General features: G+C 46.5%; 1 long non-coding RNA gene across 1 annotated transcript in view; it reads left to right on the forward strand.

The window, feature by feature from the left end:
* Window positions 1-695: 695 nt before the first annotated feature.
* LOC119626776 (uncharacterized) overlaps window positions 696-23,877 on the forward strand; it is a 150,090-nt gene continuing 126,908 nt past the window's right edge. The window contains exon 1 of the long non-coding RNA XR_012089231.1: window positions 696-2,474. This is a non-coding gene — a long non-coding RNA (uncharacterized lncRNA). The remainder of the gene's footprint in view (window positions 2,475-23,877) is intronic.

Below are 23,877 nucleotides of genomic sequence, written 5' to 3' on the forward strand. Positions count from 1 at the left end.
AGCTAGGAGTGCAGTTTGGGGAAGTCAGCCGTCTTGCCGTGATCTTCCGGAAGAGAAAGGTGGAGGACGGCAAGGACAAAGGGCACGACTGGGGGACACACAGCTTGGGGGAAAGGGCACTGGCGTGCACACCAGGAGGCTGGAAACAAATCTCTTCTGCCACCGGTTCTCAGAGCAACTGCAGGCTAAGGGGGTCACCTCTGGGGGCTTCTGTTTCTTCCCCTGTGAACTTAATACAGAATGATTTCTAAGGCAACTCTCAGCACAAACATTATGATGCTTTAGCATGAGAGAGGCGGGATTTGATGTGTGGAGGGCAGAGTTGAAACAATCATTCGAAGCTGCCACTTCGGGCCATGGCCATGTAGAGATCTACTAGAAGGGAAAACAGACATCTTTAGAAATAGAATGTCAACTGAAGGGGAACTCCCCTTGATCTATTAAACATCGCCCATGTCCGTCTGGCCCATTACTGGATCTTGAGGTTTGTGAGGGCAGACACTCAGCCTGGCTTACTCACTGCTAGGTCCCTACCACTAAGAACTGCACCTGACAGGATATCCTCAATAAATAAGTACTAAATGAATGGATGAGATGACAGTGGTTGCCATGGCTTCTGCTGTCAAACACAGACTCCACTTCCTGTTTTCCAGGGTCCTGCCTACCCATCTGAGGACATGCCTGCTCACCACCCACGTGCGTCCTGTCACAGTGGGACCTGCGTGTGTTCCCTGCTCATTGTCACTTCCATGGTTTTGCTGATTCTATGCGATTCTTCCAGGCCACTCCAAATTCCACCTCTTCCACGAAGCCCTCCTTGATTGCTGGGCCCTGGTTGAACTTATTAGTAACACCCAGGTTACTTCTACTTAATTCTTGCCTCCAGCCAAAGTGGACTTAGAACCTCCTTGCATGCCTGGTAAAGTCAAGGTGTTCAGCCAGGGTCTGTGTCTAAAGCAGAAGCAACACAGTGTCTGGTTTGAAGCTTAGCGCTTGGGTTCAGACGGTTGTGGGTTACAATCCCTTCTACGCGTGTTGCCTGTGGAAACCCTTTGGTTCTCTGGAGCTCGCCTGTAATGGGACAAAACCATCTCACCTAGATTGTTGTTCTGAGGATTGAATTAGGCGATTCTGAGAGGCGTTTATGAGTCTTCCCTGAGTAACAATCCATGAAAAGTGGGCGTCATTGCTGAAGCTCATGGAAGAAATATGAAATTTGATGATATCCTGATTCATGGCATTGGGTCACCACCTCAGCAGTTTTTATGAAAGTAGCGTCTGACCTGGCAAAGGCTGTGTCATCTTATTATCTCAGAAAGACAAATTTATGGGGTCAGATGATGGACGGCCAGGTTTCAGGCTTGTAGATTTCTCAATGGGGTGGAAGGAAGGAGAGAAAAAGAGAGACAGGAGCGAGTACACACTTAATTCTACTTCTCCTAGGGTGATATTTCCTTCTTCCCCTTCCAGAGTTCTCAAAAAGGCATTCTAGGAAGTCCTGTAAAATACATGCTCATACAACATCTCCTAATTTCCACAAATTGTTGAGAATTAAAAAACCCAGTTGGAGGTTTGCTGTTCTAGCCTGAGACACCAGGGTCACGTTTCAGTGCTTGTGGTCTTGACAGTACCAGGCATCTGGGATGAAGTTGGGGAAAGAAGGTCTGGTGACCCTGCTGGCCTGCTCCTCTTGAAAGATGCTTACGGGCTGCTGGCTCCATCACTGGTGTGCCACAGGGCTTTAGGATTTGGAAAAGCAGAGGATGTAAAACAAGATGGAATGGTCAGAATTTAGAGAGCCATGTGCTGAAGTGCCATCTTTAGGGTGCTCATAACACGACCCTACGACATCAGAGGTGCTGGAATCATGGAAGAGGAATCCAGACTCTGTAATCTTCTTCCCCCTGGAAAATCTGCGCCGGAACTGGGGGATTGGAAGCTGTCAACACACGAGCCATCTTCTGCTCTGTTCAAGATGGTAGGGGCGTTCTCGACACACCCCTCCCTCTGATTCTGCCTCACTTTTATTTTAGAATTTTCCGCTGCCTCTTCTGGAATGTGCTTTTTCAATCCTCCAAATCTGTAGAGAAGAAATAAGCAGAAACTGAAATGGCTTTCTGGTGTTAAATGCTCTCAGCTTCGTGGAAAATCGAGCGCTGGGCTCGAGGCTGGATTTTTGCAGAGAGCCCTGCAATAGTGCTGTGGCCTTGCCTTTCTTTCTCATCACCCGGGTACAGTCCTGCGGTCCTCAGAGGACGCCAGTCCCACACAGGGATCCTCCTCCACAGGAAAACCGAGGAACAGCACAGGTTCGATGTGTAAGATGGCTAAGCACGTTCAATCTTCGAGATCTTTCCTCCCAAACCCTAATGCTGCCTCAAGATGGGCTGCTGCCTGCTACCATTTCCACATCGAGTCCTTTAAGATGCCACCTGAGAGAGGGATGGGAAGCGAGAGGCCAAGAAAAATGAGAGGTAAGCACGAGACCGGTGGAATGAGTGGGGAGATCCGTCCGTCTGTCCGTCCGTCCGTCCGTCCGTCTGTCTGTCTGTCTGTCTGTCTGTCTGTCTATTTGAAGCGTCTTCTGCTCGGCTGAGGTTATCGCTCTTCAGGGGAGGGGGAAGTGCTTCTCTTCTCGTCTCTGATCGCTCCGCAGCTCTCAGGAAACTTTGACAAACACGTCGCAGCAGCGAGTGGAAACACGTCTGAGACGCTGCAGCGCAGCCAGGCGGGTTCTGTTCTCAGCAGTATTTGCTAAGTTCCATCCATTCGAGGGTTTTCAGACAATGGGAGGCATGTCATCTTGATCTGACAGGATAATCCTGAGTTTATAGAATTTCATCACAGTGTGTGAAACTGGTTTTTCACTTCACTATACTGGCCCTCAGCGGTGGGGTAAACTGGGCACTGAATAGGAAAAGTCTCCCTCCTCCCTGTTGTCCCCCAGCCCACCACCGTTCGCCCTAAGCTCTGCCCTGCACCAGCGCCAGCCTTCTACTGGAGTTCGGCAGCTGCGGCCACCGCTGGCTATCTCTCAACCACTCCACAATATGCATCAGTGTATTCTACAAATCATTGTATTTGCCAAGCGTGAATTCAGAGCAAAGTGTAGACCTCGTTTGGATCCCAGTTCAGGCAAGCAAATCTTAAAATGTGCATGAGACTGTTGGAGAAAGGCAAACACAGATAGGATAGGTGTTGACATTAAAGAAATCTTAATTTTCTGTGTGTGGTGATGGTATTGTGGTTATTTTACAAAGGGAGTGTCGTCCATGCCTTTTGATGTTATATATATTTTTAATTACAGATTAACATGATTTTCCAAATGTGCTTCAAAATAATTCACGGAAGTAAGTGAGCTCAGGAATACAAAATAATAAATTTAGCTACAAGGCGTTTATTGTTGAAGGTAGGCGATGGGCACGTGGGAATTTTTTATATAATTCTCTGTACTTTTTTCCTGTTAGGAACTTTCCGTAATAGAAATTAAAAGAAGAAATGAGGTAGGACAACTGGGATAAGCGGAAGACAAGGGTGGACTCACAGGCTCTCCTCCATAGATGCTGTGGGGCCAGGGTGAGCGTCAGTGCCCTGAGTGCCTGCTCTGAGGCTGGAGCTGCTGACTTGGCTGCCTTCCTGTCTGAGTGCAGCAAGAGGTGGAGGGAGGACTGGGGTGCACCTTCTGCAGGGGACAATGCTTTGGACACAGCAAACGTGCAGAGCCCAGTGCCCTGTATGGGGACAGAGGAGTGTGGGTGTCAAAAAAGGAGACCACTTTTCCCTTCTCTTGGGATCCTCCTTCACTGGAAAATTTGGGGCAATGCACATCGCCTAACCTCCCTCCACTTTCATGGCCTCATGAAAAAAAGGGTTCCTTCCCCCATTCACACGTTTGTGGTCATGATCACGGTGGTTTAACGCACTAGTTTGCTTTCCTGTAGGAGGACGTAACGGTAGAAGGTGAGAAGGGCAATTCTACCATCTGGTAAGAAAAAATGAGAAAAAGGGGTAACAGAGGCAGTTGTATGAAAAATCAGAACTACTAAATAATCCACAGCCAATTTGCTGTGGCATCCAACTGCAATCCCCAAGATGAGCGTCCAAAAGCCACCAGGAGGCCAAACCCCTCATTTGCTTTCATTAGAATTTTTCCTTTTTCTTTTTTTCTTTCTTTCTTTCTTTCTTTCTTTTTTTTTTTTTTTGGAGACAGAGTCTCTGTCACCCAGGCTGGAGTGCAGTGGTGTGATCTTGGCTCACTGCAACCTCTGCCTCCCGAGTTCAAGTGATTCTCCTGCCTCAGTCTCCCAAGTAGCTGAGATTACAGGCATGCACCACCACGCCCAGCTAATTTTTGGTATTTGTAGTAGGGACAGGGTTTCACCATGTTGATCAGGCTGGTCTCAAACTCCTGACCCCAGGTGATCTGCCCACCTCGGCCTCCCAAAGTGCTGGGATTACAGACGCGAGCCACCTTGCCTAGCCTTTCATTAGAATTTTTCTAAGAACTGACATTATTTTAGAGTCTTCCCTAATCAAAACTAAAATAACTTTTAGAAAAACGGCAAATTACCTCCAATAGGGCCTGGATGAGATGATGGAACGGGGTATGGAAAGAAGAGAGAAGCTGGGCCTCCAGGAGACCCTCAGCCCAGGACTGAGGAGTGTCAGGCCCCGGTGTGTGTGTGTGGTGTGCGCTGGGGTGTGGAGGGTTGTGTGTGTGTGTGTGGTGTGCGCTGAGGTGTGGAGGGTTGTGTGTGTGTGTGTGGTGTGCGCTGCGGTGTGGAGGGTTGTGTGTGTGTGTGTGGTGTGCGCTGTGGTGTGGAGGGTTGTGTGTGTGTGTGTGGTGTGCGCTGGGGTGTGGAGGGTTGTGTACGTGAGGGTGGGGATGGGGGTTGCGGGTGCTGTGTGAGCTGTGTGTGTGTCGCACATGCAGGTGTTGCACGTGTGTGTTGGGTTGTTGGTGAGAAGTAGGTGTGGGTGCACGTTGGGTCTGTGGAGGGGTTATTTTTGGGTGCTGTGTGCATGTTGGGTGTGTGTAGGATTGTTTTGGGTGGTGCGTGTGTGTGAAAAATTTCTCTCTTTAAACTCAGACTTTGGACCCTGGAGGTTTTCCTCATAGGTCCTTGGGATTCTAGGGCAATAAGGAGAAAGGGTGTTTTCTTAGGAGAAGCCACATCGCTGGACTCTTGAATTGCAATCCAGTACAACCAGATTCTATTAACCGTTAGGATAGAATGTGAAACTTCTCATTTATCTTAAGCACTGAGCCAAATGGATTTAAAAAAAAAAAAGCAAGAAAAAATCAACACAGATGTTCAGAAATGGGTAATGAGACGGGGCCCAATGAGAAGCCTCTCAGATCTTGGGAACTATGAGTCACTTAAAAGGCCTCCGGTCCTGGGAGAAATGATGCCTACCCTTACAAAGATTCCCAGTTCACTTTCTGCGGGCTGGAGCATTTTTCAGCCATCCCAGAATTGTTGTTCTTTGTTTTTTGGGGGATGGAGTCTCGCTCTGTCACTCAGGCTGGAGTGCAGTGGCACGATCTCAGCTCACTGCAACCTCTGCCTCCCAGGTTCAAGAGATTCTCCTGCCTCCTGAGTAGTTGGGATTACAGGCATCTGCCATCACACCAGGCTAATTTTTGTATTTTTAGTAGAGACGGGGTTTCACCATGTTCGCCAGGCTGGTCTCGAACTCCTGACCTCAGGTGATCCTCCTGCCTTGGCCTCCCAAAGTGCTGGGATTATAGCTGTGAGCCACCATGCCTAGCCTGAGAATTGTCTTTTTGGCCAACTGGGGGAAAAACACTTGAATGGAACTTAAATGATAAAAATAATAATATTTATGATTTTATAATGAGTATTTTAATGCTAAATTGTGTTGATGTGAACAATTCTTTTTGAACAACTCATTGATTCATCCATTCATTCACTCTGCAAGCATTTCTTTAGCGTTTACACTGGGCAGACAGCGTGACACAGACAGAAGACACAGCCCATGTCAGGGTCGCACTCATAATTCTCGCACTGAACCTTTGCTCCCTTCTCTGTGCTGGCTGCCAGGGACGTGGCAGGAATAAGCCAAAGTCTGTCTCTGCCCTCATAGAGCTGGCATCTAGCAGGGAATTCAGACACCAAGTTAGTAAGTCCCATGAGGAGAAATCTGGGGTTCAAGGAAGGATTCTTGGAGAAAGTGACAAGTCGTCTGTAATCCTGTGGATGTTAGCCAGGCAAAGCAAAGGCTCGTGGGAGGGGAGAGAAAGGGAGGAGGTGACTGTAAATTCAGCAACATCCTGCGGAGGTGCTGAGGTGGCTGTGAGTGGGAGAAGTGGGGTGTGTTTGCAGAACTGAAGGAAGGTTCTTGTGTCCGGAACCCAGAGGTGTTGGAGAGTTGGGTGGGAGAGGCTGGGGAAGTAGGTGGAGCAAAGTTAGGTGGAGTCTTGGAGGTCATCTTTTGTATTCCATCTGTGCTATGATCAAAAGGACATGGTGATGTGCTTTTGTTTCAGGCCGTCAGGATAAATGATGTGGAAGGACGTCCCCAAGTGTACTGTCTCCACAGCACTGGGCAACAAACCTGCCCTTGGTTGGGCCTCCAGGTCACAGCTCAATGTGGGAGTCATTCTGAAATGAAATGACATCTCTTAAAGCCTATGTTTGCATTTTGGGTTGAAGGGGAAGAATCAGCTATGAAATCTAAAAAGGAGGAAATACGCCGGGCGCGGCGGCTCACGCTTGTCATCCCAGCACTTGGGAGGACGAGGCGAGTGTATCACGGGATCAGGAGTTCGAGACCAGCCTGGTCAACAGGATGAAACTCCATCTCTACTAAAAATACAAAAAAATTAACTGGGTGTAGTGGCGGGCACCTATAATCCCAGCTACTCAGGAGGCTGAGGCAGGAGAATCGCTTGAACCCGGGAGGCGGAGGTTGCGGTGCGCCGAGATCGTGTCACTGCACTCCAGCCTGGGTGGCAGAGCGAGACTCTGTCTCAAAAAAAAAAAAAACGGAGGAAATACTGTTTCTGGTTTTGTTGTGTTGGTCATGATGGTAGTCATCATTAGTGGACAACATTGGTGGTTTCATGTGTTATCTACCGAATTATAAAAGCACATGGCTAATAATGATCATTTTTCATTCATTACAAACAATTTCTCCGTCTGAAATAGAATGAACCTGCCTACAAGGCTTCACTGCATCTTGCAGGGCGTGGACGTGTGTAGACGATCCATGAACCTGCTCCTGCATGCGTGTGCGTGGACGGGTGGTTAGACGATCCATGAACCTGCTCCTGCATGCGTGTGCATGGACGTGTGGTTAGACGATCCATGAACCTGCTCCTGCATGCGTGTGCGTGGACGTGTGGTTAGACGATACAGGAACCTGCTCCTGCATGCGTGTGCGTGGACGTGTGGTTAGACGATCCATGAACCTGCTCCTGCATGCGTGTGCGTGGACGTGTGGTTAGACGATCCATGAACCTGCTCCTGCATGCGTGTGCGTGGATGGGTGGTTAGACGATCCATGAACCTGCTCCTGCATGCGTGTGCGTGGACGTGTGGTTAGACGATCCATGGACCTGCTCCTGCATGCGTGTGCGTGGACGGGTAGTTAGACGATCCATGGACCTGCTCCTGCATGCGTGTGCGTGGACGGGTGGTTAGACGATCCATGAACCTGTTCCTGCATGCGTGTGCGTGGACGTGTGGTTAGACGATCCATGAACCTGTTCCTGCATGCGTGTGCGTGGACGTGTGGTTAGACGATACAGGAACCTGCTCCTGCATGCGTGTGCGTGGACGTGTGGTTAGACGATCCATGGACCTGCTCCTGCATGCGTGTGCGTGGACGTGTGTAGACGATACATGAACCTGCTCCTGCATGCGTGTGTGTGGACGTGTGGTTAGACGATCCATGAACCTGCTCCTGCATGCGTGTGCGTGGACGTGTGGTTAGACGATACATGAACCTGCTCCTGCATGCGTGTGCGTGGACGGGTGGTTAGATGATACATGAACCTGTTCCTGCATGCGTGTGCGTGGACGGGTGGTTAGACGATACATGAACCTGCTCCTGCATGCGTGTGCGTGGACGGGTGGTTAGACGATCCATGAACCTGCTCCTGCATGCGTGTGCGTGGACGTGTGGTTAGACGATCCATGAACCTGCTCCTGCATGCGTGTGCGTGGACGGGTGGTTAGACGATCCATGAACCTGCTCCTGCATGCGTGTGCGTGGACGTGTGGTTAGACGATCCATGAACCTGCTCCTGCATGCGTGTGCGTGGACGTGTGGTTAGACGATCCATGAACCTGCTCCTGCATGCGTGTGCGTGGACGTGTGGTTAGACGATCCATGGACCTGCTCCTGCATGCGTGTGCGTGGACGGGTGGTTAGACGATACATGAACCTGCTCCTGCATGCGTGTGCGTGGACGTGTGGTTAGACGATCCATGGACCTGCTCCTGCATGCGTGTGCGTGGACGTGTGGTTAGACGATACATGGACCTGTTCCTGCATGCGTGTGCGTGGACGTGTGGTTAGACGATACAGGAACCTGCTCCTGCATGCGTGTGCGTGGACGTGTGGTTAGACGATACATGAACCTGCTCCTGCATGCGTGTGCGTGGACGTGTGGTTAGACGATCCATGAACCTGCTCCTGCATGCGTGTGCGTGGACGTGTGGTTAGACGATCCATGAACCTGCTCCTTCATGCGTGTGCGTGGGCGTGTGGTTAGACGATACATGAACCTGCTCCTGCATGTGTGTGCGTGGATGTGTGGTTAGACGATCCATGGACCTGCTCCTGCATGCGTGTGCGTGGACGTGTGGTTAGACGATCCATGGACCTGCTCCTGCATGCGTGTGCGTGGACGTGTGGTTAGACGATCCATGGACCTGCTCCTGCATGCGTGTGCGTGGACGTGTGGTTAGACGATCCATGGACCTGCTCCTGCATGCGTGTGCGTGGACGTGTGGTTAGACGATACATGGACCTGCTCCTGCATGCGTGTGCGTGGACGGGTGGTTAGACGATCCATGGACCTGCTCCTGCATGCGTGTGCGTGGACGTGTGGTTAGACGATACATGAACCTGCTCCTGCATGCGTGTGCGTGGACGTGTGGTTAGACGATCCATGAACCTGCTCCTGCATGCGTGTGCGTGGACGTGTGGTTAGACGATCCATGAACCTGCTCCTGCATGCGTGTGCGTGGGCGTGTGGTTAGACGATACATGAACCTGCTCCTGCATGTGTGTGCGTGGATGTGGCATCCATTTTGGATTGCAGAGGGTGTGTGAACTACTTCTTAATTCTCAAAGGGGTTAGAAAGGCTCAAGTGCATTTTAAAAGGTATACAGGCATACCTTATTTTACTGCAGTTTGCTTTATTGTGCTCTGCAGATATTGCGGGTTTTTTCCCCACTATTTTGTTTTTAAACATAACGCTATTACACACTTAAAGGACTACAGTATAGCATAAACATAACTCTTATATGCATTGGGAAACCATAAAATTTGTGTGACTTACTTTATTGCAATATTCACTTTATTGTGATGGTCTAGAACTGAACCCACAATATCTCCAAGGTGTGCTTATAATAGAATTATAGGCTTTTGTGTTGAAAAAAAAATTCTGTGGCCATGCTGTATTAGGCAATAAACTCAAAGGGCAGTAAACTCCAGACATAAATAAGGAAGTGTCATGCCACTATGTCAGCAGTTGTGCACAAAAGAGAATCTTCTACTCAAATCCAGCTCTGACTGGATTTACCAGAGGCTCTAAGCACCTTGAAGGCATTTGATCTTGACCATGGGGGGCGTTCTGTGAGCTTCAGAGTTTCTCTCCAAAGCCTTATGCCCATACACATGTCCTGTCTCCTGTAAGGATTCGGTTCACACGGCATTCAGTGTGTGTACGTAAATGTGGATTAAGTATGCTTATTCATACAATATAAAAATGACTTCACATATTAGGCTCTATGTGTATCCTTTTCTGAGAGGTCTCCTGGCTCTCCTGGCTCTTTATAACCAAATCACCACAGAGGCTGCGAACACCTTGACCTGGCAGACGGTCGGACGCCATTGCTGTGTGTCTGAGCTCACAGAGGCCCAGGGATCAGCTCTGGAAACAGCCTCTACCTTTTCCCAGACCAGGGAAGAGGGGAAAGGTTAGAAACTTACACACTGTTAAGATAAACCTGGCCGGGCGCGGTGGCTCATGCCTGTAATCCCAGCACTTTTGGAGGCCGAGGCAGGTGGATTACAAGGTCAGGAGTTTGAGACCAGTCTGGCCAACATGGTGAAACCCCATCTCTATTAAAAATTTAAAAATAATTAGCCGGGTGTGATGGCTGGTGCCTGTAATCCTAGCTACTCTGGAGGTTGTGGCAGGAGAATTGGTTGAACCCGGGAGGCAGAGGTTGCAGTGAGCCAAGACCATGCCACTGCACTCCAACCTGGGCAACAAAGCGAGACTCCATCTCAAAAAAAAAAAAAAAAAAAAAAAAAAAAAGGTTCCCTAAGGAATTGAAATTAAAAATGTTTTGTACAGATGTGAGCACTTACAGTCCAAGAAAACCAGTTGCCTAAAATCTGGGTGTTGCAGATATAAATACTCTAAAGGGTTAGGATGGTTTCTATGGGCAGCTCCTTAGCCTGTGTTTCTAAGGAGATGATCTTTTGATTGTTAATGAGTCCTGTGAGTGCTTTAAAAAAGAAAAATGGCATCGTATTTGAGACATCTATACTAAAACTAATTGGCACACACTTCAGGAAATACGACAGAATAAAACGCTTTTAATTTTTCTTTATTTTCTCATTATTGAAATGGTCACTGATCAGTTGAGTACAGATGAAAGGTTCTTAGAGTAGATCAATGACTTGTTGTTAGTGAAATTCTTGGGGTCTGAATCTTAGCTATTTAGAGGTTTACATTATAATCTTGAAATGTTTTGTCTGTTATAATAATGAATAACTAACAGACTAGAGTTTGTAGAACTTTTGATATACATTATTTCATTTGATAATTAGAGTTTAAAGTCTAAAGTAACCATAGAAGTCTTTTAACTTTTACCTAAAACAATTTTGATAACCTATTGTGTTCATGGCAATTTCCTTTATTAATGTCTTCACTTTTTCTTCGGAATCACTACTGCAAAATAGTTAAAAGAATATCTCTAGTTTCACTAAGTAAAAAGCCAACAAACCAATTGAAAAATTGACAAAGGGTCTGAATAAGATAGCTTATTTATAAAATATAATAAACAAGCCCTAAATGTATGAGAAGGTGTTCAATCAGATTCATAATAAGATAAATGTGAATTCAATGAGAATATCTTTTATCATCTATAAAATGGGCAAAAATTCAAAGTGTGACAGCACATTCTGCGGATGAGGCCATAAGAATAAATAGGTATTTACACAAACTGCAGGAAAATGTGCTAATTGAAGGGAAATCCAGGAATATCAGGAAATCATAAAAGCTGAAAAATCAAGAATCTTTCAACCTGGAAGTACCACCTCTGGAAATTTACCCAACAGAGACACTTACAAACAGGAAAAGATGACCATCAAGATTGCTCATGATTGTATTGTGTGAATAGACAAGAATTGAAAGTGTCCATCCATCCTGAACTGGTTAAATCATGACACAGTCATATGACAGAATAAGCAGTATAAAAGAATGAGAAGGATGTTTATGACCTTATGACCTGGTATGAAAAGAGCCCTAATATATATAAATAACAGAAAAAAGGGTGTGTAGAGCATACTACATTTTGTGGAAGGAAGGTAGGAGAAACAAACAAGCATATATTTGCAGGTGCTTGCATTTTCATTAAAACCTCCGAAGGTATATTCCAGAAACTACTAAAAGTTGTCAACTGTATATCAGAGTTGGAGTCATGAGCGAGCAAAGAGAAAATAAGCAGGACCAGAGTAGAAGCAAGGCTTCTCACAGCATGCCTTCTAGATTTTTTTTTTTTTAAACCAGGTGATGTGTTACCTATATTGAAAAGAAACTAAAGACATTCAAAAATAAAAATGTGGGCTCCAGAATGAGCTTTCCTGGGTTTAAATCCAGTCTCTGTCACTTAGCAGATGTGTGGCCTTAGGCATCTTATGCTTCTTGTCATTTATTTCCCAATCTTTGAAATGGGAATAATAATAACAGTAGCTAAACCACGAATTTGGAATTCAAAGAGTATAGCACTTGAAAAGTATTTATGAGGGTGCCTGGCACCTATTAAGCACGTAATATAGGTTTGCCATCATTATTTCTAAGCCAGTGATTCACTGGAAGAGGAGACACATTGGATTTGAGAAGTGCATTCTAAGAAGATGAGCGTTTAGAACACCAGTTATTGGGCTAGAAAAAAATTAGAATGAGTTTCATTAAGCAGAATAAATCTTGATCTTGAGAACTAAGCTTGAACTCTGGTTTTAAGAGGAGGTATGTAAATATATTTTTCATTCAGAGTAAAACTACAGTGCTTAAGATAAAGTGAGCAGTTACCTGATGAGGCTTTGCCAGCTAAAAGGCCTGGGGCTCGCTTGAACAACGGTAATAATACTACCTTTTGTTTTCACATTACTCTGCATCATCTTTGATTGTATATTATCTTACATGTATACACTGTCTCATTTACTTTTCTTAAGATATTCCATCCAGCTGTGTGAGTTGGCATTTGAAGTGCTTATCGGCCAATATGACAGTAAAATGAGAACAAGTCAGGGAAAGAAGTTTCCAATCTCTGTTTGTACAACCTTCAGCCAATCTCTACCACCTCAGTGGGCGGTGTCCCTGCAGATGGTACAGAAGTAGAGGTGGCAAAAAATCTAAATGCTGAGGAAGCACTATATAAGGAACATTCGTTTAGTAATTCAGGATCTGCTTATTTTAATATGATCTTCTACTGTACCAAACACTGAGGAAACCACAATGAGTAGACTATGTATGGTCTGTACCTTCAGTAGCTCCGAGAGGGACTGGTGTGCCCACAGGTTACCATGGCGGGAACCTCAGCACTGCAGTGCAGATGCGTGGGAGGCACGGGGTGGAGGAGGGAGGGTAAAGGTTTCACAGGTCAGCAGGCCACTTGTTTGGTTCAGGTGAAAGATTTCCACCTTGGCAGGAAAAAAGCAAAGACTCTGGAATGTAGCTTTGAATCCCTTTGGGGGCTTTATTAATTTTTGTGAGACTCAACTTCTTCCTCTGTTAGATGGGCTGACAATTCAACTCGCAGAGAAGTTATGCAAATTAGAAATACTGTACAGGTAAAGCAGCTAGAACCGAGCCTGGTGGACAGCAGGTACTCAATGGGTGGTAGCAGTAATGTTGACGAGCCACTGGAACATAGGGTCCTTAGGGATGGGGATTTTTATTTTTTTTTTCGAGACAGAGTCTCCCTCTGTCTCCCAGGCTGGAGTGCAGTGGTGCAATCTCAGCTCACTGCAACCTCCGCCTCCTGGGTTCAAGAGATTCTCCTGTCTTAGCCTCCCGAGTAGCTGGGATTACAGGTTTCCACCACCACATGTGGCTAATTTTTTGTATTTTTAGTAGAAACGGGGTTTTGCCGTGTTAGCCAGGCTGGTCTTGAGCTCCGACCTCAGGTGATCCGCCCGCCTCAGCCTCCCAAAGTGCTGGGATTACAGGCGTGAGCCACTGCGTCCAGCTGAGGATGGGGATTGTTGCTGGTTTTATTCCCTTTCGTGTGCCTCAATGTTTCTAGAACAATGGCATTTAGTAAACATATGTTAAAATGAAGGGATGATGGAAGGAGACAATAGCAGAGAAAACAGCACATGTAAAGGAAACGCCTGCTCAGTCTGGAGGTAGCAGAGAAGTCACGTGTTTGGGCACACACCTGTGCATGTGTACACATGGCCTGGCACTAGTGGGGAGAGAGGCAAGGGCGGGGCAGCGAGGAGGTGCCTTTAAAGAAATTTGAACAGCAGATTCTGCCATCAAGTTGATCTGAGATTTTAAGAGACATCATCCATAAAATCACTTTGTATAATCCCCAAATATTTGCTTCTGGAAAGAGAGAAGATCTGACAGGAGGTATTGGGATTTGGTTCTGTGATCTGAAAGAGCCGTAAATCTTAGGTTCTTTTTAACGAGTGCAGCCCGGGATATAAACACGGTAACTGTATTTGGATTTATGTTCTGCCTCCTCCTGTGAGGCATGGAGCTGCTTTGCGGGGGAAGATGAAATGTACACAGGCAATCTACATGTTTGGCATTTTCAAGGTTCAGAGTTACCTGATAAACCAAAACACGTCAGGCCTCAGCTTCCTCGAGCTGCTAGACTCTGCCTGCCACAGCGAGTGTGGACAAGGTGATTTGAACCCCCTTTAACCAGGTCCCAAATGACCTAGGACATTTGGATGTGGAGGGTTGATCCTGAGTCAAGCTTTGAATAAACTGAGAGGCTGAAGGTGAGAAAAGTTAAGTTGTTCCTGCTTTTTAAAATGCTTTTCAGGAAAGGCCTCTGGTTCCAGAAATGCTGTGGATAAGTAATCTGAAACCACTCCAAATCCAGCTATCTCTAAGCGCTAGGAAAATGTTAGCAAACATCCTTTTAAAACAGTAACAGTTAATATATAGTGAGCACTTATTAGACACTATACTAAATACTTTATATGCTTTATTTTTCTTAATTCTCCATGGGCCAACAAGCAGAACTATTCAAAAAATGATCCTGAGATCTCAGTCTGCATGATCTAGGAAATGAGCTGGCTGGAACTGGAGTTTCCCCTCTTCCAGGAGAGAGGGTGTGCCCCTAAACTCAGCTTCCCACAGGACCAGCTGCAAACATTCCCCCAGAGGGGTGCTGCCCCTCTCCCCAGGACCCACGGTCCTCGGGTGCTGGGCAGCGGCTGGCCTTCCTCAGATGCCTCCTCAGCTCTGCTGGCATCTAGACCCCGACTGCCTGGCAATCAAGCGGTCTGCCTGCCTCCTTGCTGGAAAGTGGTGTTCACGTTTCTTCTTTGAGGAGATAGAACAGTTGGGGCAGGACTGCAGTCCACTGCGTGGCAAAGAGCTTTGTCTTTGCATTGGTTCAGTTTTCCATAGGATTATGAGAAGACGGAAACCCCTGTGCCTTTGGGGCCTGAGTCTTGGTTTCTAAATCTCTCCAGTAAAGCTTACTGCCATTCCTTAGTTCGTACTATGTGGTGTTGTAGGATCTATCCCAGGGCCCATTGCTCCCCATCCTTGCAGCAAATGTGTGAGTTAGGAATTACTATTTTTAGTTGGAGATGAGGAAGATGAAGACACGGACAAGTTCACATAGCTAGTAAGTGGTAGGATTTGAAAGCCGGTCATCTGATTCCCCAGCCTGTGAGCTTAGAGAGGTTGGTCAAGTCAACGGATCTGGCAGTTTATAAAGTTCTGAATGAGCACTCAATGCTTCAAGGAAGCACCGTGCAGAAGTTCACATCTAAGCATGGGTTCCAGTCTCAGCTGCAGCACGTAGCCTAGCTTTGGTCTTCAGTAGCGCCTTTTACTGTCTCCTAAACATCAGGCTCATGGCACCTTGGGGCCAGCTCCATGGAGAAAATAAGCTGAGAAAAGGAAGGAAGCGACATGGCTGGGTCTACAGAGAAGATGCAAGCTTCACTGTCACTCACTGCAGGTCCAGGACAAAGCATGGGAGATGGAAGCAAACATCCTTTTAAATGTCGAGCTGAGCTTGCAAAAAAGTATGGGCTGCTTCCAGGATCAGAGTAGATAAAGGAGCCCATAGGCGGACGCAGGCTGGGGGTGGGTGGGTGGCATCCCAGGGATGTAGAGCTTGGGCTCGTAGCTGCTCAGCGTAAGTGAGGTGGGCACTGAGAACCGCACGAATCCTGCCTCTAACCAGGGCCTTAAGGATTGCTGTCTCAGTGAGCGAGCAGCATACAGGAAATGTCTCCCAGCAAACAGCGGTGGTAACACCAGGCCTTTCTGTCTTTTCTGGACTTGGAGTGGGCAAAAGTCTCCACTGGGAATTCTCATCAATGGCCCTGCAGCCTGTGGAGATGAACTACGCAGATTCGGAAGAGCTGGAAAGCTATATTCATAACAAGTTTAACTTTATGGTAAAACATCATTATTAAGAATTTTTAAGGCACTAAATAATAAGAAAATAGGCAATTCTAAGGTTATATAACCCTAGTAACATCATCTCAATGTATTTAAAGCAAAACTTGACAGGCTTACAAGGAGAAAATGGGAAAACTACGAACTCTTGGTTACCCCTAAATTATAATAAACTCTGTGAGGGCAGGCACCTCAAAGCTTTGCTCACTGTTTACTCCAAGGGGCTAGAACGGCAGGTGCTTGGTTAATGTTTGTTAAAGGAATTGGCAAATAATGCCAGAAAAAAAAAAATTCAAGGATTTTTGTCCTTGCCCTTCTGGAACCACTTAAGGTGGTTTGAAAGATGGCACAGTGAGTTCCCGTTCCCAGGAGATGTGTCACCAGAGGCCACGTGCCCCGTCACTGGAGGGTATCAAGGGAGGCTGTTCAGTCTAGCCCTGGAGGGATTCATGTTGCCCGTTGGGATCTCTATAGAGGAAATTCAGTCACCCAAAGCAAAAAATTAATTATACGATCATGTGGCTTATCTGGATATGGAGTTATTCTTTCTTGGTGATGTCCCATGCTCAAGAGAGGGACAATCAGTGACAATCTGGGCCTTCGAAGGTGTGTGTGATCTGGCACAGAGCACACTCCTAAGTGTGATGTTATAGAATCTATATCCCATTCATTTATTAGCAATGAAAGGTTTTAGAGCACAGGAAGTGCATTTCTATGCTGTTTCTAGCTATGCAATTAACAAAGTTGACCCTATTAACTGTGTATAGGCAATTCTGCATCCCCTGTTAGAATACACACGTTCTAGTCAAGCCCTCATGGGAGATTGCCTAAGATTGACCAAGAACTAGCCTAAATGTAAATCTCAATAAAAAACAAGAATCAGGGCCAAGCACGGTGGCTCACGCCTGTAATCTCGGCACTTTGGGAGGCCAAGGCAGGTGGATCATGAGGTCAGGAGATCGAGACCATCCTGGCTAACACGGCGAAACCCCATCTCTAATAAAAGTACAAAAAAATTAGCCAGGCGTGGTGGTGGGCACCTGTAGTCCCAGCTACTCGGGAGACTGAGGCAGCTGAATCGCTTGAACCTGGGAGGCGGAGGTTGTGGTGAGCTGAGATTGCGCCACTGCCCTCCAGCCTGGGCAACAGATTGAGATTCCATCCCCAGAAAAACAAAACAAAACAAAAAAAAGCAAGAATTAGTGCGCACTATGTTCTCTAGCTAATGTCTAATTAAATCAGAAGTTAACAACGAAACCCACCACCGCCCTGGCTGGAACGATGACAGTTCCATAGTTTCCTTTGGGATCCTTGCCCTACTCCTTTTCTCGCCTTCGCCAGGTCCCCCAAGTCCGGTTCCTGCACCTAGGAGGCAAGGTGGGCATGTTCATCTTGTTTTCAACTGTAAAGGATATGACACATGAAGGGTGTGGTTCATTGTGGAATTTTTCTTCCTTTTATTTTTTTTCTGAAACAGAGTTTCACTCCTGTGGCCCAAGCCGGAGTGCAATGGCGCGATCTCGGCTCACTGTAACCTCTGCCACCCGGGTTCAAGCAATTCTCCTGCCTCAGCCTCCCAAATACCTGGGATTACAGGTGCGTGCCACCATGCCCGGCTATTTTTTTGGTATTTTTAGTAGAAACAGGGTTTCACCACGTTGGCCAAGCTGGTCTCGAACTCCTGACCTCAGGCGATCCGCCCACCTCGGCCTCCCAAAGTGCTGGGATTACAGGTGTGAGCCGCTGGGCCCAGCCCAATTGTGGAATTTTTGTAGCTGCACTTTCTAAGTTAAGGAATTTCCCCTGTATTCCTTTTCCCTGTGTTTCAGGGAAACAACATTGACATTTATCAAATGTTATGGTTTCACAAGGCTGAGTGGGAAGTCTATGTGAGTGCATTACTGTATTTTCTACCTTTTTCTATACACTTTCAATATTTCACAATTCAAAAACAAACGAACAAACATGCTTTTCACCAGCAAAACGTCCGCTCAAATGTCCTTCTTAACAACAGCAGCCAGTGTGGAGCACCAACCACACACAATATTTTTAGATGACCCTTGTTGAGTAAGAAATGTATTCAGGAAAAAAAAAAAGAAATGGGCTCCAATTCTCTTGTGCAGCAGGAGCGTGTGATGATACACTGTGGGTCATATATCGTATAAAGCACCTCTAAGTTACTGGATAGGAATCTCCTGAAAATTAGTTTGGCGCCACCTTGATGCTCAGTTGTTTTATATTTTCATGGGTTTTGCTTACTTTATAGTAAAATGAGGCCTTTGTGAAATAATGGTCATAGTACATCTGCTCTATGGGAGACAGATAGTAATTCGTCTGTTTAAGTGAAGTGATAATATTAACAGTATTTATCATATGTCAACTCGATGTGTAAAATAAGAGTTCAGAGTGTAGACCCTGAAGTCAAATCGTCTGGGGTGAAATGCCATGTCGGTTGGCTGCTTGCTGGTTATGTAGCCTCTGACAAGGTACTTGGCATCCCCGGGCCTCTGGTTCCTCCTTTGTAAAGTGGGCATAATGGCAGCACCTGGGTGTTAATGCCGTGTGAGGATCATGAACCGGAAAAAACATGCCAGTGCCGGTGCGTAACTCAGAGTGAGTGAGAGCCCGGTGCTTCCCGAGCCCTTGCTGACTGCCAGGATCTGTGCCCAGTGCTTTGCCCACGTTGTCTCCATTATCCTGCGGTGTCATGAAAGATATCCTCCTATTATGCCTACTTTGCACATGAGGTCATTGAGGTTTGTGGTTGTTTAATCCCTGCCTTATGACTGGTGTTGCTCATGTATAGGATCTGTTTGATGCTGCCTCCTTGATTAGAAATAAATCCCTGATTTTTATCATTGTTCCCACGAGAAAATATTATCCACTTTGCAATGATTTACTGACGGTGGTGTGTTGGGGAATGCACTCAAGCAATGAAATGAACAATTCACTAACTCAAATGAAGGAAAAGGAATTACAAAGCCAGCAGGGCACAGTGGAATGGAAACAGCATCAACCTGAGAACCGGGACGCCTGGGTCCTGCTCCTGGTTCTGCCTCAAATTGCCGCCTGTGAAACAACAGGCGTGTGCACACGGTAACCAGCTTCCCCTCTGTCTGTGTAAGCAGTGGCTTGAGAACGAGGGGACCAGAATCTTTGTTCTTGTTGCTTCATTTCTGACTTCAGATTTCTTGCCTGTCACCTTAGTGGACTGAAGCCAGGAACTTCACGGCTCACTTGCTATTCTAATATTCCATTTGCCAGAAAAATCATTCGCTTTATCAGAAGTTATATGTCTCAGAGGTTTTAGAAACAATCAGCTCTAGTGCTGAAGAAGTAGCAATACTGAAAAAGTTTATAGATGTGTTATACGGTCGTATTTATGATTATTACAGATTTAGTCTGCAGTTATTAATTTGGGGAAATGTCATGGTTAAAGGCAGCTACAATTTTCTGAGTATTGTGTTATGGTGTCGTTGCCATGTGTGTTTTATACCATAGGGACATTGGGAAAGATTTACATTTTTTTTTTTTAGGAAGAGTAAGAACATGTTACTTTTGTTATAACACTTGATATTCCTATTCTGTGAGATCCTGCATGCACACTACACAATTTGGAAAACATTTTGCAACAGATGGGCATAAACAGACCCAGATGAAACTGGTTATTTAATCAGACTAACCTCGTTCCTTGGCTGATGACATGCACTTTCCAGCATTCCAATTTGTTATAACTTTAATCAGTTTGGACCCCCTTGGTTTTAAAGTATCTATGTCAGAAACAGTCACATGTAGGAAAAAGATTTGAAATCTCTCCAAATCCAAATGTGAAGCTTTTCAGCCAAGCTCTAGAAGGAAAGAAAACTTGGGGAGAAGAGCTGGTAGGCAGCCAAGACGGGAGACTTCGAAATGTCCGAGTTTGCCTTTGCTGTAGCTATTGACTTCGTCTGGGACCCAGGGCAACTGCTCCTACTTACCTAGGTCTCATTTATCCCAACTGTAAAGTGAGGATAATAGCCATTTATGTACCTTGGAGGGGTAAGGCTGCGATTAATTAGTTAATGTGTTCAGTGTGCTTTGAAGTGCTAAGTGCTATTAAGCTTCATTTAGATTACCCTAATAATTTCATGAACTCGGGGTTCTTTTCACCAGCTGAGCAGTTGGGATCTCTTGATCAGATTTTTCAAATGGCTGAGCAGTTTTAATGCAAACACCTCAAAACTGGTTCGTACCAGTACTTCACATTAAAAAAAAAAAAGAGTTAAACACTGGAGCAATTACCGTGTCCCAGTGTACCAGAGGGCAGGATAATCTCTTCATGATAATGGAGGTAAATATTAACACCTTTTCCCCTTTTGCTGGGTTCCCTCTCCCCTAGTCTCTTATATCTCAGAGCCTCTTAGAGTCTCACAGTCTGAAATGTTTGCAACAGAAACTCAGAGTAATGACTTTACACAGCTCACGAACATGCTTGGCGACAGGCTGGCTGTGATGCGCCATGTTCCCCGGTCCTGAGCACATGACACGGGGGTGTGGGTGTCTCGGCTGGGTGCTTACTGTTGCCACGGACACGGTTTCAGCCGGTAGGGAACAGGGGTCTCAGTTTCTTATCTAAGGCCCAGTTGAAGAATACCTTAGAAGATGAAGGTTTCAAACAGGCCTAGTCGGAAGAGGCACCCAAACTATTTGAAAACAGCTTATTTAAACACACTGGAGCTGCACATATCAGAACTCATGTTTTCTTTTAGGAGCTTCCTGGAAGTCAAGGAGGTGGTGGGGTGGCCAGGCAGGGGTCGGTGGTGCAGTTGAGGCCCACAGTCAGCACATTTCACGATGACTCGGGGCAGAGCACACATTCTGCAAGCTGCCTGGTGCCAACCTGCCTCCACCCGCAAGGTAAACCTTTCGCAGGCCTGTCTGTGGGGCAGTGGTCCGGGAAAGGACAGCCAGGGCCTCGGCCTGTGATCCACGGCTTGGGGAAATGCATCCTTCCCACCGTGAGTGGCCTGCCCTCCTCGCACGACAGGCGGCAGGTTTAGAAGTGGTTCCCGATGGGTCAGCGTGTGTGGAAAGTGATGACACGAAGACAAAGTCAGTGGGTTCCACGTCCTGGGCCGGGCCCGCTGGTTTGCAGGAGAACCTTGGTTATTCAGTCTGGTCTTTTCTCATCCAGTCTAAAAGCTACCCAGGTGTCCTGGGCAGCAATGTGAGAAAATACTTAGGGACAGACATGCAAGTTTTATTTAAAAAACAAGGGACACTGTTGAGGGTAGAGGGCGAGAGGAGGGAGAGGAGCAGAAAAGATAACTATTGAGTATTGGGTTTAGTATCTGGGGGATGAAATAATCTGTACAACAAACCCCTCGTGACACCAGCTCACCCATGTGACAAACCTGCACATGTACCTTCGAACATAAAGTAACAGTTACAAAAATCTAACTGAGGCCAGTAAAACTCAGGAGAAGCATAGTCCCTTTCTTACCTTTCTCCATTCCTTTAATTTGGTTCCCTTTGATGCATCTTCCAGAACTGTGGCTCTCATCTGAGGATTGCGTGACACGGAATCTTTTTTATTATATTTAATCAGCACTTTCTAAATCAAGATACAGGAGAAAATATGTTCTATTTTTTAATTTAGTAGGCAGGCATGAATTTGATGTAGATAAGACACCCTCACTTGGTTTTGCATTGCCTGCTGGATAAACATTCCTGGTATATGTAATGTGTGTATCACGGAGATAGCACAGGGAGCTGAGCTGCGATAACTTGCTGGGCCTTTTCTAGCGAGTGGGTTGAGTGATTTCATTCCAGGCCTGTCCAGCGGTGCGTGAGCTTCCCATGGTCTGATTGGCAGGCCTCACTGTCTGAGAGTAGCCAGCCTTTCTGCCCCAGAGACTTGGTGTGTTTACACAAGAGTGATGGGATCAATTCTGGCTGGAACAGAGCAGCCCAGCGTAAAGCGTCTGAAGGATGGAGGCTTCAGGGATGAAGATTTGCCTAAACCTCTTTATTAAGTACTTTTTGTTTTAAGATGGAGTTTTGCTCTTGTTGCCCAGGCTGGAGGGCACTGGCACGATCTCGGCTCACTGCAAGCTCCACCTCTGGTTCAAGTCATTCTCCTGCCTCAGTCTCCCAAGTGGCTGGGATTACAGGTACGCACCGCAACACCCAGCTAATTTTTGTATTTTTAGTAGAGACGGCGTTTCACCGTGTTGGCCAGGCTGGTCTCGAACTCCTGACTTCAGGTGAGCCACCCACCTCAGCCTCCCAAAGTGCTGGGATTACAGGTGTGAGCCACTGAGCCCGGCCTATTAAGTACATTTTTAAGAGGAACAACTCACTACCATGGCATCTATTTTTAAAAGTCTGTAACTGTTAGAAATAGGCCTAAAAATGATATTAGCCTACACAGAAGCATAACTTAACATAAATTGAAAGGAATACCTTTGACAGAAAAACTGGAATGCAATAATTGATTTGGGAAAGGAGTTTAGTGAGTCTGTCTCATTTTTCTTGCTGTCTTCCTGGGGCTTGGACAAAATCTCCATTTTTTGTTTCAAGTCTTTGCACACTTTTTTTCTAAAGTGATCAGCATATATTTTCCTGCCTTGCTACACTCAGTATTATTGAGCCTAGTTAAATTGTTTTCGTCAATAAGCAATAGAGACAACTTTAGCAAGTCTCTTTAGCAAGCCTCTTCCTAAGAGCTGCTAAACCCTTCCGGACTCACTGGCTGGAGTCCTCGCCTCTATCTGCTGTCCTGGCTTTACCCTTAGGGAGAAGGGTAAAGCTGGTCTCGAACTTTTGAGTAACCAAAGGAGCAGGAGTGGTAAGATCTGCAGAAAATCCACGCCCTGGGTCATCGGGATGAAGAACTAATTATTGTCGGAGGGAAGAGTGAGCCCGGCAGGATAGGAACAAAGCCTCGTACACAGTGACTGTGCAATGCCAGCACCTCCAGACGGGCTGAGCCTGAGACAGCGTTTCGCAGTATTGCCACGAGCACGGTCAGCCACGGGAGTGTGGCTACACAACTGTCACATGCAACACAGCGATTCGACTGCTTGGGGTTTAACAGACACCAAAATGACTGCATCCTTATTGTCTGGAAGAGAACACGGTGCCTTCAGACCTTGATTAATTAAAATTAGGCAATTGTGGGAAATAAATCCCACAGCTGGGGTGTCGTCTTTCCTTCTAGGTCCCTTTCTTAGGCCTCCCGGCCTGTCCTCCTGTGCTCTGTGCTGTGTGCAGAGCTCGTGTTTTGTTCTGTTCTGCTCAGCGCCTGTTTTCTGCTCTTCCCATCATGGTGCTCAGTCCTTCCTGCGCCTTCTGAGTTTTTCTTCCTCCGGTTGCTGGTTCAGGCTGTGAGGCCTGAGTCTTTCTCACCTACACAGGCAGAGCAGCATTAGCTGAGTGCTGCCCAGATCCAGAGAACCACCCCTCTGCCTTCAAAACATTGTTCCAAGCCTGCTGCCTGGCCTGCCCGGAAACGTGCCTCTATTTCATGGAACTGTGGCTTTCTTTGTTGCCTGGCCACGGGTGCTTTGTTGCAGTAGGGGCCGTGGTTACGGCCTGGGTAGGCACAGTGAGTTCCAGATCAGTCCACACCGAAGACGACTCCTCGATGGTAGGAAAGTTGGAGAACACAGAATAAATAAATCTGTGCCCCTCTTTCAAACACTCGGTGATGCCATCTGCCAGCAATTTCCCCATTTCATCCCGGAGTGTGTTTAATCAAGTGTTTCTCTCTATTGCACTGTCTGGGAGGAAACATCTTTTCTAC

Source organism: Chlorocebus sabaeus, chromosome 17, assembly GCF_047675955.1.
Source record: "Chlorocebus sabaeus isolate Y175 chromosome 17, mChlSab1.0.hap1, whole genome shotgun sequence".
NCBI lineage: Eukaryota > Metazoa > Chordata > Mammalia > Primates > Cercopithecidae > Chlorocebus > Chlorocebus sabaeus.